The following is a 16,428-nucleotide window of genomic DNA, read 5'->3' as shown; positions in this document are numbered from 1 at the left end:
TTAGCTTCACCAGGTTGACACATCATTTTCAGGTATGCCTGATGCAGATCTTGGCATGGCCTCTTGACTATTTCATCGAACGCTTGGTTAGTGGTAATGGTTGAGTTGGAGGTATGTTGGGGCATAAAGTCACGGATTGTGCTGGGGTGTAGTTCTGCTGGTGCTGATGAACTGTACTGCCTCATGGATGCCCAGTCTTGACTTTTGAGATCTGTTTGAAGTATGTCCTATTTAGCCCAGTGACAGTGCCACCCAACACGATGAAGGGTATTCTCAATGTGAAGGTGGCCTTTGTCTCCACAAGGACTGTGGGGTAGTCACTCTTCCTGATGGTGTCGTAGGTACATATATCTGCAGCTGGCAGATTGGTAAGGATGAGGTCAAGTGTTTTTTTCCCTCGTGTTGGTTCCCTCAACACTTAACGCAGACCCAGTCCTAAACAACCCAACCAGCTTGATCAGTAATGTTGCTGCCGAGTCACTTTTGATAGATGTAGGGATGACCTGTACCCGGCTATGTCAGGTGGTTTGTACCTGATCATACTAAGCAGCCCATGCCTGCTTACAAGATGGCAGACGAAAGCTAGGGAAAACTAAGCAGCAGTAAAAGAATGCTGTCTGTTCCCATCTGAGACAGTTCTGATAAAAGGATGCCTTAAGGCAGATAAATAACCAATTCCACCCTTATTAATGAAAGGATGATTGTCCCAGTAAATGAATAACATCAGATGCTAGATTAAATCCTTAAGCAGCTACAAAGATGACAATTAAGTTATTTTGTAGTAAATAGTTGCCTCTTTGAAACTACCAGCACTATTAAATAGTTTCTACCTAAAAATACTCTAAACATAAAGTTTGGTTTCCATATATAACCAAGATATTGAACAAGCCTTAAAAACAATTAATCTTAGATTTGAAGGTTAACCAGCCTTAGGAGACACCTTCTCTAATGCCCTGAACAAGATAGATTGTCCACAACCCATAAATTACAAAATGTTAACCATAGACGTAGTTGTAAAACATTGCACTTTATAAGTTAATCAGATAGCAATTAGTTAAAATGAACTGACTTTTTATTTTAACTTTATGTAATTGGGACAATGGGGAAATGAAAGGAGTAACTGAATTTGATAAAAGACAATACCAAAATACAGTGGGTAATAGAATTCGAGCTGTCCTTACAGATAAACAAGCCTGAGAAAGACCCAAAGAAGTATAGCCATTAAACTTTTGAAATGTGAATGAATAGGATGTATAGAAAGATCCCAAGGCCTGGAGGTTACGATGTCCAGCTAATACAATAAGATCATGGGACCCTGGGCCTGTTTGTAGAAGTGCTCATCACTGATTAGGTGTCCCATGGGATTAGGTGTTTGGATTAAGGGGAAGGACTGTGAATATGTTGCATTTGCATATTGTAATACATATTGTATAAAAGTGCTGTATTCCTTTGTAAAAGCAGAGAGTGTGTCATTGATCTATCTTCCGAAGTCAGATTTGAGGAAGATCCTTTGGCCCTATCCCTGCATAAATTGGTTCCCGCTTGAAAAAACATCTTCCACTTGGCTGAATCCTGCCTGCCTCCTGAGTCTTTGTCCTGGGTCAGGAAAATGCTCCTACAAATTGGCATTGCAACCAGGTTGCCCTGCCTGAAGCTGGCACACCTTGAGCCACAATCTGGGTGACAGTTTATTTACCACTCTCTCTAGCTAGAGTTGCACTTGGTGAGGGGGGCTTCTGTAAGGACACAAAATGAACTTTAGGGAATAAACCAGAAATCTCTAGCACAGGAGAGGTACGAGGTAGGAAAAGAACAAGGGTCCAAGAAATAATAAAAAAGTAAAATACAAGCAGACGCAGTTGGGAGAGAGTGTGGGGAAATGGCAGGGAAGGACTGTGGAAAAACTGACTGGGTCCAGACTGGCCCATTCTACACAGTGTATATAAAAACTAGGTGCAGAAACATAACTACAGTGTTCGTATGTAAGAAAGAGAGAGCGTGAGTCAGCTCTCTGTGCTAGTTCACTGAATCATAGAGGTGTTAACTCTTTGTGGTCTGGATTGAATGTACCTTTGTTGAGTGCTAAATGTTGTCTTGTGCAATTTGTGTGTTTTTGTTCCTTAGAGCTCAAGATCTGGGGATGCTTTGAAGTTCATGCTGGCTCTCAATATAGTTTACTAATCACACCTTCTTTAAGCCTTTGATACTTTGGGTTTGAGTTAATATTGGGTAACTTCAAATCCCGTACTGTATTCTACTATGTACTGTATCATTTTCATACTTCTCTGAAACTTGTCTCCATGTTTGCCCTTCTGTCTCTCCTGTGGATCAATAGTTCATTCTAAGCCCCATTTTTGTTTTTAAGTTCCAACCATATGGCCAAAATAAGGCCACCTGTTTTTTTTTAAGTATCAACCCTCCTTACTGTAGGAGTTAATTCCTAGACCAATATTGTGACATCTCTTTTACACCCGCCCCTGTCTCGTCTGAAGTTTCTATACACAAAATATAGAGCTGTTAGCCCAATGGCTCTTGCAATCATCTCTTTATGTTAAGAATGATATCATATCCCCTAACGCTAATCAGCACCCTCAATTTCTCTGCTTTACTCACGAGACTCTTTGAATTATAGTATCATCCAATCATCCTCAGCTCCCTTTCGTCTTCACTATATATGCTCTGTGTGCAAGTGCGTCTAGGCTTCTCCTCTACATTTGTTTGTGCATCACCCACCACTGCGCCTGCAGACCATTTTGCATTCCACTGTCAAATTAGTTTAGCTCCTTCACCAAGAGCATCAGCACCACCTCACCCCTCCTTGGAAAGAATGTTGTTTCTAGTGTGGTTAAGGTGCAACTAGAAATGGATCCTGTATTTCAGGATTTGAAAGCCCATCCTCCTGCTCCAACTGTTTAGCCAAATTTTCATCTGCTCTATCTCCCCACTCTTCTACTCAATTGCAAGTGACATTGAGAATAATCCAGAGATGACATCGTCCGAGGTCATGCCTTTCAACCTGCTCTCTAGCTTCCTAAATTCTCGTTTCAAGACCATGTCCTCCTTTTAACTCTGTTGGAACCATGACCCTTAGTTGTTTGCCCGCCTCCTTCAGAATTACCTGCAGCAATTCAATGACCTTCTTAATCCTGGCCTCCTTGGCCCCAGTGAATTAACTCACCATCCTGGCTTCGTATATTCAGCCACAAAACACAATTGTTGATGTTTTTAACATACCCCCACAAACGAAGTATTCCCTGGAGGAACTGTCACTCTCTCCACTTATCAGCAAAGAAAGTCTGTCCTGAAATGAGATGTGCTCTGGAGATTTCGTGACTGCTTCCCTTCCAATTGATAGTCACCCATTCTTTCTCTGATTGTGTTTCTTTAACCTGCAAGGTGATTGTCTAAAAACAAGTTTATATACTTGACGCTGTCTCGCAAGTGCAGTCAAGTGCCTTCAGCCAACTTTCGAGCTCCCAAAACCTGGTACTCGAGCCAATAAACTGATGGTGCTTCCTGCAGATGTTGTGATTAAAACTGCCAGGTGCATCCAAGGTTTCCCATATTCTGCATGCCATGCAACACATAGGACTAAGCTCCTCTCCCATTCCTTAATTTAAAAAAAACTAAATTTAAGCCAAGTAGAAAATTAATTACATTTCCTATTAAAATAAAGAAGCTTGAACTTTGCATTTTCATTAATGCAGATTTAAATTGGACAAAACAGCACGTCCACGGCCTACTGATCAGTTCACTGCTTTGCACTGCTGTGACTTTTGCCTACCTGTTTGAATTGTGGCAAGGTCCCTGTTAGGGTTTAGCTGCTGCTCCAACTGAGCTTGATCTAGGCCTGGTCTGTTCTGGTCTCGCCCCTCAGGTTTTCGTGAGCAAGTTCCACTGCTTCAATTCACCACAGGTTTGTTTTGTTGCGACGTCAACTAGCTCCCCTTTGAGTCAGAGTGGACTATGGACTGAAAAATGTTATCATTTGTGTCTGCTTCACGACAATGGTGACCTGCTGCACACTCACTCTCTGCTTCACATTAATGCTGAATGCTGCACTTCAATTCATCGCTCAGTTGTACATTCTGGTGGGCTCCAACAGTGTCCTTTAAACCCTGTGAATAATCTTGTTAACTCTTTTCATTCTCTCCTCTAAACACAAAAAGTATGATGCCCAAGCTCTGAATCCTTTCAGTATTAGCTAACTAGATAATAGGTGATTCAATTTAGGACTTGTCTCGTAATCCTCCTGCCTCATCCACATTATCCCTTCCACTAACCATGCTACTGACACATTTGTAATTGACCTCCTCCCAACAGTGATAATGCTTCAACACAGCAATGAGAGAGCTAATTCTTTTCCTGGCAACTTGGGGCTCCATTAGACAACACTCTTTACCAACTCTTTTTGACTACTCTATATGGATCACTGAATCATGCTTTTAGTGGTCCATTCCCAGTAAAGGTGGTGATTATGAATATCTTATTCCCAGGTTGAAATGTTGAGGATTGCGCATGCTTGATGGTTCGTTGTTCCATTATTATTTGTAATGCATTATCTTTGAGCTACTTTGGCTCCTGCTGACTGTTCTGGAGTGCGGTAACTTAGTCTGACCTGGAAGGTTTATCTTTCAGTCCTAAAAACATTCCTTTGATTAGTTTCACAGATTCTCATAACCCATTATCACAAACTAATTCAAAAGGACCTAAACAAGTAGACTGATTTGGTGACTATGTGTGCAAACGAAACAAACGTATCGTTAGTTTGAAGTACTGATACCTATCTCAAACTTGGTGGTTCTGTGGATAGTGAGCAGAAAACTTGAGCTTTGAGATATCCAGACGACTGATAAGTTCCTGAAAAGTTTGCGGCATGAAAATAGAAACTTGATCCGTATGGTCCTTTATGAGCAATTCATATCGTGAGAAGAACTGGATTCACTTTTCCATCACTGGTGCTGATTGTCATTAAGAGTAAATGCATGTAGTATTCAGAAAAGGAAATAATTAATGTAAGTTAGTGAATATGATCTTATAGCCATTTAGGAGACTTGGTTATAAGGTGGTCAATATTAATTAGCTAAATATTCAGGTTGTTTTTATTTTGACACAACAGGCAGGAAAGAAAAGATGGCGACGTGGCTTTATTGGTATAAGTATGACAGCACCAAGATGATCTTGGATAGGAAAGTATAGGATCCATGTGGATTGAGACGAACAAATATAAAGGGTTGCGGAGACGCTGGCGGGTTTGAATCATTTATTGGACCCCCAACAGTGGCTATACCATAGGACAGAGAATAAATTAGGAAATATTGGAAGACATTAAAAAAAAAATGGTCTGCGCTTTAATCATGGATGTCTTCAATGTTCGTGTAGATTGGGAAAATCAAGTTGGCAGAGATAGCCATAACAAAGAATTTAGAAATCATATTTGGAATAGTTTCATGAAAAAAAATGTGGATCCGATCAGGAATTAGATTCATTCAGATGTGATAATGTGTAATGAGGGGGCTAATAAATGAAAGCATGGTAATGTTTAGTGTTCAGTCTAGGTGTGAGCAAATTGTCTTGTACATAACTGTGCTGAACTTAAATAAGAATTATTACAAAGGAATGAGAGCAGAGTTAGCTAAAGTAGATGGAGGAAGGAATAATGGAAGACATTTATGAAAATAGTTCATGATAGACATAGCCCAGTGAGGTGGAAGGATTCCAGGATGGGGATAAACCGACCACGGTTAACAAAGAATAGAAATGACGATATTACCAAATTGTGGGAAAATTAAACTTTTAAGGGTAAATTAGCAAGTAATATAAAATAAGGACAGCAAATGTTTCTTTAAATATTGGTATAAGAATAGCGAGACCAAAGTGAATGTAAGTCTCTGGGAAATGATAATAAGAATATCAGGAAACGGCAGAAGAATTGAAAAAATAATTTGCATCAGTCGGTTCTGTCATAATATGTGTTTCTTCAGCACAAATTGGCTTTAACACAATTGAAGAATTTAGATTGCCATTTGTAGAGCGTGAACTTTCCTTACCTTTATTGGCTATAAGGTGATTCTTGCCACATGAGTTTAAATGGCACAGCTATTGCACAATCTTCTTATGTGAGATCGCACAAGAATGGAACTACGCATTATGTTAGAGCTGACTGTCGAAGACTGTCAAAGCATCCCAAAAATGTAAAACAATCAAGGTGCTAAAGGGTGAGGAGATAAATACAATAATACAGTACCTCTAAAGGCAAAGTACCAGGGAACAATTGAGGCTGAAGTCCGATAGGTCCCCTGAGGTTAAAGCATTGCACCTTAGGAAATGACTTTGTAAAGGATATGAAGTCGCTGCAGAGAAGGTTCACAGGGTTGATTCTGGGTTTGGAGAGATTTTCTTATCTGGTGGGCTTGAATAGTTTGGGCCTGTACTCATTGAAATTTAGAAGAAGGAGCAGAGACCTTGTTTTAACGTATTAGATTCTTAAGGGGATATGACAAGCTGGATCCCGGGAGTTGTTTCCCCTTATGGGATTGTCTAGGACCAGAGAGTATAATGAGTATAATCATGATCTCATTGAATGGTGGAACCATCTCAAAATGACTGTTTGGCTTACTTCTCCTTATGTTTCTTATGCTCTTACAGTATGGCCTCTGGGAATTGAGTAATCTCATTGCAAGGATGCACTGGTTTCATGCTTTTGTTTTAGGGAAAGGTCTTACAAAGTAATATGTTACAAAAAATGCTGGCATGGGAATTCAGGTTGCTAGTTTGATTGTATGTTTTAATTTTCCCACAATGTGGCACTATGGCATATTTTAAAAATCTGAATCGGATCTTTGTTTGAAGACCTAGTTAGTAAAAATGCCACCTTATTTGTTCTAGGTCTTCCAGATACTGGTAAGTCCTGCCCCAGGAATTGCTTCAGCTATCCTTTGTTTCTTGTCGATATTTTGAGTTTGGGTTTGACTATGTAAGGAGGCACTTTTCCTTTGGATAAGAACTTCTAGTAACTGAAACAAAGTTGTTGGAAAAGCTCAGCAGGTCTGGCAGCATCTTTTGGCTCCGGTGACCCTTCATCCGTTAACTGTTTTTTTCCTTCACAGATGCTGCCAGACCTGCTGAGCTTTTCTAGCAACTTTGACTTTGTTCCTGCTTTATAGCACCTGCGGTTCTTTTGGTTTTAATTTGCAGTAACTCCTGTTTCCTTCCCTGCACTCATGGTAGTGTTTATACTTGATATCACGGCTGCAGTCAGAGCCGGAACGTGTTTTGTTGCATTCTTGGTCCTTTTCTCACTGATCTTTTGTATTATGAATAAGTTTGAAATGAACAATAGGGAAGTCTTACTGCAATTGTCCAAAGTGCTGTTGAGATCACATCTGGAGTATCGTGAGCAGTTTTGGACCCCTTGTTTAAGGAAAGATATCATTTTATTGGAAGCAGTTCAGGCCAGGATAATAGGATGATCTCTGGTATAGAGGAGTGTCTTATGAGCAAAGATTAAACAGGTTGGGACTGTACTCACCGGAGTTTAGAAAAATGTGAGGATATTTCATTGAAACATAGAGGATTCTCCAGAGGCTTAACAGGGTCTCAGAATAGAGAAACATCATTTTAAGACTGAGATAAGAAATTTCTTCTGAGGTTTGGGTCTTTGGAACTCTCTACCTCAGGGGGCACTGTGTTTGTGAATAATTAAGTCTGAGAGAGATCCTTGCTCAGTAAGGGATTTGAAAGATACAGGGAAAAGACAGGAAAATGGATGTGGATGGAGGTTGGATCAGCTGTGATCCTATTGAATGGTGAAACAGGCTAACGGGCTTAACAACCTACTGATGTTGCTATTTCTTATGGTTTAAGTCCCATGGATTTACCTTGCAACTTCTAGTAATCCACGCTCAGGAGTCTTGCCTTGTGTCATGAGAACATTTGTACCTCTGAACATTATTTCCACTCATGGGCTTCCTTTTTGGCCTGAGGAGATTCTGGCATCTTCACTTCTTATCACTGGATACTTAACCTTCCTTGCACCTTCCCATTTCATACCCTTCTCAGATTTGTGGGGTCATGGAAAAAAAAAATTTGAGATTTGTAGGTCAGCTTGTCATTTTCTTGGGTTTATGTTTAGATTTGGGTTTAGACTTTATTGTCACATACTCAAGTACAAAAGTGGGAGTACAGTGAAAAGTTTTCCATGTTGCCACACTTGGTGTTATCTTAAGTTTTTGTACCTAGATACTTGTACCTAAGAACAAGTTAAAAAGAAATAAGGAACAAAGTTAAAAGTTAAACATTAAAGTTACTCCCAGTCCAACACACAAACAAAGTTTAAAAATTATGATTAAAAATTATTGCCCTTCTTGGTATTAAGCCAGAAAATAAAGAAATAAAGCTAAAAGTTCAACCATTATAGTCTATCTTACGTGCATAGCCGTGTTGGGGCCGCACATCCTATGAAGGCTCAATTTCCTCAATTTGGCGCACTTTTCATGAACTAGCTTGACCTGTCCTGCTCTCGTGATTGCTGCAGATGTTGGGGGAAACCTCCATCGCTGTGTTGACAGTCTGTGATTCCAGGAGTGAGCCCAAAGTCCTGATCTGGGCCTTTAGCTGCTGTCACACACCGGACAAGCAAAGCCCTGATCCAGGCACTGGGTCATGGCCTCTCCTTTGGCCCAGGCACTGGGCATTGTGAACTCACCAACAGTCCCAGGTCTGCTCGCCCACTGCCATGTCCCCGCAATGGGCCTTTTTGCTGTGATTGAGCTCTTCAACAAGAGGTAAGTAAAATGAGACAAAAAAACGAGCCAAAAAAGATGAAAAGAAACGCAAAGAAAAGCAGATGGAGCGGATGATTCTCGTGCTCAGAAGTTTGACTCTACCACTATCTTACCGGAAATATTCTACTGCTTGTTTTGCTGTTGCAAACATTGGATTTCTTTCTAAGTTTGTATGAATTCATAAAATCAGTTTTTTACAGTTTTATTTTTAATGTCTCCATCTAACAAAGTTGTTTGCATTTACCCCCTCAAATTCTATTTGTCGTCTCAGGTTGCTTCCCGATATCTTGAATTATCTGCCTTAAAAACTTTAGCGCTCACCTTGTATGATGATAACCTTTATTGCTACCTCATAATCTTGAGAAGCTTCCTCAGAAACCAAGGCACAAAGCTCATGAATTCTTCTCATCAGTCTGCTTCACATGAAGCAATGTCCAATTTTCTTTGGACTATCTCATCTGCTTAGCTATCTCTCAATAGAAGTGAAAAAATGTCTAGATATACTTTCACCAAATTATGGGAGAGCTTGCATACATTTAACCAGCTCCCTAATGGGTCTTTGCTTAGAGCTCAATTTTTTTCTTGATCAAACTGTTTAGCTCCCAGAGTTGGAAGTATTCTGTTTTTAATTCCAGCCTTCTAAACTGGTCTTCCCTTTCCCTCTGCTTTTCTCTTGGCAAAAATAATCTTTGCTCTCATGTTTTAGGATGCTTTTCTTTCATGTTCTGGTTTCTTAATTTCTCTTTGCTGTTCTGTGTCTTATTGCAGTTTGTCGTATCTGTGCTTAATCTCTCTTCTCCTTTAACTGGCCAATCTTGATACCAGTATGTTACTACACAACAAACTTTTATTTTCTGTAATAATCTTTGTGGCACCTTATCAAATGCCTTCTTGAAATGTAAATATAGTAAATTCACTGGCTCCCCTTTACAACAGTGTGTGTTAGTCCCCAAAGAATTCCAAAAAAATTAGTTAAAACATGTTTCTTTCACCAAATCATGTTGAGTCTGATAGATCACCTTCAATTTTTCTTCATTCCCTGCTGTAACCTCTTTCATGACAGGTGTTAAGCTAATTGACCAGTAGTTTCCTGATTTCTGTCTCCTCTTTTTGAATAAAGAAATTATATTTGCTCTTTTCAAATGCAATGAATCCTTCCCCAAAGCTAGGATAGTCTGTAGAATTAAAACCAATGCATCAACAGTATGAGGAGGCTATAAAATGTGAGGCTGGATGAACACAGCAGGCCAAGCAGCATCTCAGGAGCACAAAAGCTGACGTTTCGGGCCTAGACCCCTCTGATGAAGGGTCTAGGCCCGAAACGTCAGCTTTTGTGCTCCTGAGATGCTGCTTGGCCTGCTGTGTTCGTCCAGCCTCACATTTTATTGTCTTGGATTCTCCAGCATCGGCAGTTCCCTTTATCTCTGATACAAGTATGACGAGGCTGTTCATTTATCCATCTAGGATAAGGAAACTGGGGACTTGTCAGCTTGCAGCTCCAACAATTTGCTCAAAGCCTCCTCCCTGGTGATTTTAAATGTCTTGAGTTCTACCCCTTCAAGATTTGTGCTACTTCTGGAATGTTACATGCATTTTCTATAGTGAAGAGCGATGAAATGTACCTTTTCAATTTACCTGCCATTTCCTGCATATCCCATAATCAGTTTCTTCTGGGTGGCACGGTAGTTCAGTAGTTAGCACTCCTGCTTCACAGCACCAGGGACCTGGGTTTAACTCCACCGTTAGATGATTTTCAGTGTGGAGTTTGTGTATTCTCTCTCTGTCTGCGTGGTTTTCTTCTGGGTGCTCCAGCTTCTTCCCAGAATCCAAAGATGAGCACGTTAGATGGGTTGGCTGTGCTAAATTGCCTTGTAGTGTTCAGGGATGTTCAGGCTAAGTGGGTTAACCATGGGAAATGTGGGCTTACAGGGATGGGGCGGGTCTGGGTTGGATGCTGTTTGGAGGATCAGCATTGATGGGCTGAATGGCCTGCTTCCATGCTGTGGGGAATCTGATTATATGATCAAATTCAATTTTCAATATACACTGTAACTTATGCAAGCTTTTCACTATTTAAAGCTTGGATATTTGAATTAAGAATTAATTTTGAATAGGTTTTGTGTTTCTAAAGAGTTAGTTAACAAGGTAACCAGTGAAGTTGTCGATGGACAGTGTAATTATATTGTTTACATTGTTTTGGCTGTTTTCGTCCAAACCTGCAAATGAACATTCATGTCATTTGACTGAACAGTTTGATCAGTCACAAAAAGCCTATTTGGTTATAAAATTGACTAAGTGTGAAAGTTCCACAGCAAAGGTGACTTATTTAGGGCATGTTATGGGACAAAGTCAAGTTACACCTTGAGAAGTAAGAGCATGGGCAAATTGGATTCCCCTCTGTCAAGGATAAAACAAGAAATGTTAGTCTACATTGACAAGTGTGGTGTGAACTTTAGCACTTGGTGCATCGTTAACACGTTGTAAAAAGTCAGACAATTTGAACAGTCAGCAGTGCTAAAGCACCTTGAAAATGTAGAAGCTCTGCTGACAACTGCAGTGGTTTCAACCACGCTGAATTGAGCAAAACCATTAAAGCTGCCTGGTGTGGTTGCTGTTTTATTGTGAAATGACAAAGAGCATGTCAGCAAAAATATTCATCTGTTGAACAAGAGATGTTGAGTCTTGTGCGTCATTACATCATTTAAAAATATACATCTGAAATAACCTGGAAGAAAACTGTTGCTTATACAGACCACAATTCTCTGATATTAGAATTGATTTCAGGACAAGAGCTTACAATTGTTTCGATAGAGCTTATTTCTCCAATCATGTAATTTGAAAATCATTTGCGTGCTTGGAAGGTAAAACTATTAGAACCGTTTGTTAAGAGCACGTGTGCAGGTCTTTGGATGATGTCGTGCTGATGGACTTGTGTAAAATTACACTATGTAAATTATTATACATTAATGCAAAAAACGTTGTTACTGTTGCTATGACGTAGTAATGGAGTTAAGAAGTGGATAATTAAAACACATCTTAAAGATGCATTTCATTCTCCTTTGAAGGGTGGTATGATATAAGCTGTAATTTATTTTTTAAATGTAAAATTAAGCTAAAAGATGATTTTCAAGTTTCGAATTTGAGACCTGTGGGTGTTTCTGCAAGTTTGACGAGTTAATTATGAACTTATCAATATTCCTGTAGCTGTCATTGTTTGTTTTACATTAGCTTGAAGAAGCTCTTTTTGAAACCAATGGGTTTTTATTACAAGGAGGGTTTGTGCCTGAACAAGATTTGCACTGTTAGAAAATAGTGGATTTTATTTTATTTTAAGGGATGCATCGATGACTTGGTGGAGTGTGGACAGAAATGTCCTGTTTTTTTTTCAGTTTTTGGGCAGTTTTGAAGAAATCCTTAAATGAAGAGAGATGTGATGTGTGTGTGTATATATGTATCTGCCAATGGAACCTCTGTTTCGCTAGTTCATGTTGCTTTCATGCCTTCGTAATTGCCTTTTATAAGTTTAAAATACCAGTCATCAACCCACACCTCTCTTCCTCAAACTCGTTGTGAAATTCAATAAACTCAAAAAGTTCAAATGCAAACTCAAACTCAAAACTCAATGAGGAAAGGAATGAAGGAAATTAATGAACACTTTGCCAGAGAGGGACAAAGCTAGAATTTTCTGGATTTTAACAATATTACAGTGGTATCTTGAATACATAGGTCAGCTAATTTTGTTGTATTAGATAGGCAGAATGCAATCAATTGATTTACTGCGTTTATATTTATTTAGATTTTTTGTGTGGTGTGTGCAACATTAATCATTACCCTGGGAGGGCTGGGAAGAAGTAATGCATTGCTATCAATTAAAAATCCATAAGACTTGGGAAATGCAATCAGGCAACAATCTGTGATAGAATTTAAAGGTGAAATAATAATGAAAATGTAGGGAAGGGTCATCAAATGTTTCCAAAGTAGAAGATGTGCAGTTCCCCTAGAAATTTAAACAAAAAGTATCTGCAATCATCCATGTAAGAGGCAATAAAGGTAAATTAATAGAACCAAGTGGAAAATTAAAGTACTCTTCAATTTTTGCATTTTACCATTCTGAATACCTTTCCTGCTACGTAGTTGTTCTTCATAGAATCCCAACAGTGTGGAAACAGGCCCTTCGGCCCAATAAGTCCACCCCGACCCTCAGAGCATCCCACCCAGATCCATCCCCCACGACCCACCTAATCTACAATAGGGACAATTTACCTAACCTGCACATCATCAGACTGTGAGTGGAAACTGGAGCACCCGGAGAAATCCGCGCAGACACGGGGAGAATGTGCAAACTCCTCACAGTCACCCAAGGGTGGAATTGAATCTGGGTCCCTGGTGCTGTGGGGCAACAGTGCTAACCACTATGGCGCTGTGCCTTCCATAAAGCCTACTGCACCTGGTATTCCCAGGCAGTCTCCCATCCAAGTACTAACCAGGCCTGAGTCTGCTTAGCTTCTGAGACGAGACAAGATCAGGCGTTTTTAGACTAGTATAGCCGTAGGCAAACAGTGAGAAGTACTGTCACCACTGTAAACCAGTAGAAGCCAACTTTTAAAACGTTTCGACACTCACCTGTGGGAACTTGAACCCCGGTCTCCTGCATGACAGGCGAGAATGCGAACCACTATACAGCAGAGAATGACAAGTAGTAAACAGTGCTGTGTGAGGCATGGATGGGAATCGAACACACATTTTCTGGTTTGAGACCAAAGCTCACCCACTTGGCCATCATGGCCTTTTGAAGGCTGAATTTTAGCTAATATATGCAGGGATGCGATTGTAGTTCTTGGGGCTAAAGGGATCAAAGGCTATGGAGAGAAAGTGTAGTACTGACTTGGATGATTAGCCATGTTCATATTGACAGAGCAGACTTGAAGGGATGAATGGCCCATTCCTGCTGTTATTTTCAATGCTACGAAGTTGCTCCAGTTTGCACAGAGATCTCACGTGTTCTTAACAATGCAGTTTTTTCCCCTCCCCGATGCATGGGATTCTGTGTGCTCAGTGAAAAGGATGTGAGGATATTAGCCTGGCCATTACAAATGTGGCTAAAAGATTGCAATGCTTTATACAAGTGCTGCATCTTTATAGCCTCTTTGTTAATATCTTTAGAATTTAACTTATTTAGTCATAATAAATTAATGCTCCAGTTAACCCAGTTAACACTGTATGATGGGATATTCTTGCATTTCGTAAGCAGAGCATTCTCTGATTCACTGAGCAATATTTAAGGACATGTGAACTTAGAATGGTCATTCCAATGTATGAAGCACTTTAGTTTAAAATGTTTGCCAAAAGCAAGTAATTTCTTGATTGTTAGGAGCCGGAATACGCGATTTGGCCTAATAGCTGCCTGTAACCCGAATGACTTTATTAATCATTCATCTTTTAAGGTGAAAGAAAGGCACTGTTTTGTGATTTGCAAATTGGCTGTCAATGAACTAAATTTCTGAGAGACTTATGGCCTTAAAGGGGCCAAACCACAGCTGGTGAAATAACAGGGAGTCCTTCTGAAGCAAATATTAATTGAACTTACTTTGTGCAATGATGTAGGGGTTCCTGTAATTATTTAGTAAAATTGATACTGTTGGTGTAACAAATGTTATTTTTTACTACAGAGGAAATATCTTAAAATTCTCTGTGCTTCTCAACTCCAGCCTGAAATTGAAATTCAGTATTCAGTTTGAATATTCAAATCTGCATCATTCCCTATAAAAAGAAGTTGGGGAAGTTGAGCTGAGTTCATAGTTTTACAGCCATTGAGAAGATTTGAACTGGCTTCCAGGTTTACAACTGTCTTGGTTTTTCAGCCAAAGGTTAAGTGTGATATGAGACTATACCTAACTCTGATTAAAATGTAGTTGATATCTTTACAGCATGCAATAAGGAACCAACCTTACGGTTTTCTAGAGGAGCAGTTATATTGCTCTTGTTATATACCGCTAATCCTGAGGAAAATGTTAAAGACACAGTACAAGGTGCAGTCATTTCTGCTTTCACAATGGACAGTGATACAAAGTAAAAAGGGGTTAGTGCCCAATAAAAGCAATATGACAATGTTATATACAGATATAAACAGTTGTAAACAATTCAGAGATCTTGATAATTTTTTAGCCTGAGGCCACTGTTGGTTGATTTCTAGGAGATTGTTGTTAGTAGCTGTATTACAGTTATCATTTAAGTTCTTGGTATTCTGATGCTTGTAAGAGAGATCAAGAATACTGTGAGTCAACTAGCAGACAAGGAACTTCTGATGCTTCCCATTGGGCTTAAATGACATTTAAATGTTCTTAAGGAAAATTTTAATTTCCCTTGAGACTGTCTTTAGTCTAATTTAATTTGTATGTTGTGGTCCAGTTTAAAAATCACCAGTTTGTGGTATTGTACTAAATTAAATTAATAGCCTGTATTTTACACTATCATTATGATAGGCAATTGATCATTGTAGTCATGGACTAAAACCTTAAATGCAGCTTCTTATCAGTCATGTATTAGTTGTAATAATGCAATGTGCCTAATTGAATGTGCAGAATAGTACAAGGAATCTGTGTTTTGATATTTAGCAGCTTGTAAGTCAAAGTGTTGATCTTTTTTACTTGTGGTTTCAGAAGGATGATTATAAGCAAGAATGATGTGGAGGTGCCAGTGTTGGACTGGGGTGGGCGAGGTCAGAAATCACATGGCATCCAGGTTATAGTCCAGTTTTTTTTTGGTAGGCACAAGCTTATAGAACTTGTTAGACCGTCTGACAACTTTAGGTCACCTGCAGAGATATTATTCAGCCAATCGATACTCCACTCACACCATTTGTATAACCTTTTGATCTCACTGTCTCTGAATTCTGTGTCTGTGTGTGATCCTTCACCTCACCTGACAAAGGTGCAGTGTTTTGAAAGCTTGTGCTCCCAAATAAACCTGGTGGACAATAACCTGGTGTTGTGTGACTTCTGACTTATAAGGAAGAATGAAAAGTAAATTACATCATTTTGCTACTAAATATAAAGCAGCAAAGAAGAAACAGAGATAACAAGGTGTAGAGCTGGCTGAAAACAGCAGGCCAAGCAGCATCAGAGGAGCAAGAAGGCTGACGTTTTGGGCCTAGACCCTTCTTTGGAAAATGAAGAAGGGTCTAGACCTGAAACGTCAGCTTTCCTGCTCTTCTGATGCTGCTTGGCCTGCTGTGTTCATTCAGCTCTGCACATTGTTATCTCAGATTCTCCAGCATCTGCAGTTCTTACTATCTCAAGAAGCAACAGGTGAAGCATTTAGATACCTTCGAAGTTAAAATTGATGAAAAATTATGAAAAAAAGATATTTTACAACCAACAACTTGTAACAGTTAAATTACAGCAAAATTCTGCTGAAAATCTGAAACATGAACAGAAACTGTTGGGGAAACTCAGTAAGAATGGCAGCCTGTGTGGAAATTGAAAGTGTTAACTGTTTGAGTCCAAAGATTTGTCTTCAAGCGGGTTCGTTTTGGACTCAGTGTCAGTTGTGTACCAGTTTACATTTCATTGATTTGTAAAACAAGTAGAAAACATGTTTTTCAAAATTAAAAAAAAGTTTCACCTGATTAAATTGGGCAAAA

General features: G+C 39.4%; 2 protein-coding genes and 1 pseudogene across 2 annotated transcripts in view; 1 reads left to right on the top strand and 2 right to left on the bottom strand.

The window, feature by feature from the left end:
• Positions 1–3,921, bottom strand: part of LOC125452469 (collagen alpha-1(X) chain-like) — a 56,207-nt gene extending 52,286 nt beyond the window's left edge. The window contains exon 1 of the mRNA XM_048530926.1: positions 3,785–3,921. The gene's annotated coding sequence lies outside the window, so the exon portion shown is untranslated. The remainder of the gene's footprint in view (positions 1–3,784) is intronic.
• nt5dc1 (5'-nucleotidase domain containing 1) overlaps positions 1–16,428 on the top strand; it is a 514,716-nt gene that overhangs the window by 20,216 nt on the left and 478,072 nt on the right. The window lies entirely within an intron of this gene.
• On the bottom strand, positions 13,222–13,340 carry LOC125452980 (5S ribosomal RNA; annotated as a pseudogene).

The sequence above is a fragment of the Stegostoma tigrinum genome, chromosome 4 (genome assembly GCF_030684315.1).
Source record: "Stegostoma tigrinum isolate sSteTig4 chromosome 4, sSteTig4.hap1, whole genome shotgun sequence".
In the NCBI taxonomy this organism is placed as follows: domain Eukaryota; kingdom Metazoa; phylum Chordata; class Chondrichthyes; order Orectolobiformes; family Stegostomatidae; genus Stegostoma; species Stegostoma tigrinum.
The sequence above is the reverse complement of the archived record's forward strand: the minus strand, read 5'-3'. Positions and strand labels throughout refer to the sequence as shown.